Source organism: Cynoglossus semilaevis, chromosome W, assembly GCF_000523025.1.
Source record: "Cynoglossus semilaevis isolate Cse_v1.0 chromosome W, Cse_v1.0, whole genome shotgun sequence".
Classification (NCBI taxonomy): domain Eukaryota; kingdom Metazoa; phylum Chordata; class Actinopteri; order Pleuronectiformes; family Cynoglossidae; genus Cynoglossus; species Cynoglossus semilaevis.
The window spans coordinates 14,437,000-14,437,240 of NC_024327.1; positions in this window are offsets into that span (position 1 = coordinate 14,437,000).

Below are 241 nucleotides of genomic sequence, written 5' to 3' on the forward strand. Positions count from 1 at the left end.
GGTAAAGTCACATCTCAGTCTTCAGTCTAATTGAAATATCCCAGCTCTGTTAGATGTTTGTTGAAGCAGCGCTAAGAGAGACCTAAGAACACCGAAGTTGTGAAAATGAATCCAAAACAATAACACAACTGATCCTAGTTGGATCGTACAGTGCCCTACAATGACAAAATAGCAGGTCAGCCCCCCCCCCCCCCCCACACCCCCCCACACCCACCCCTCCCCCCCCCACACCTACCCCCTC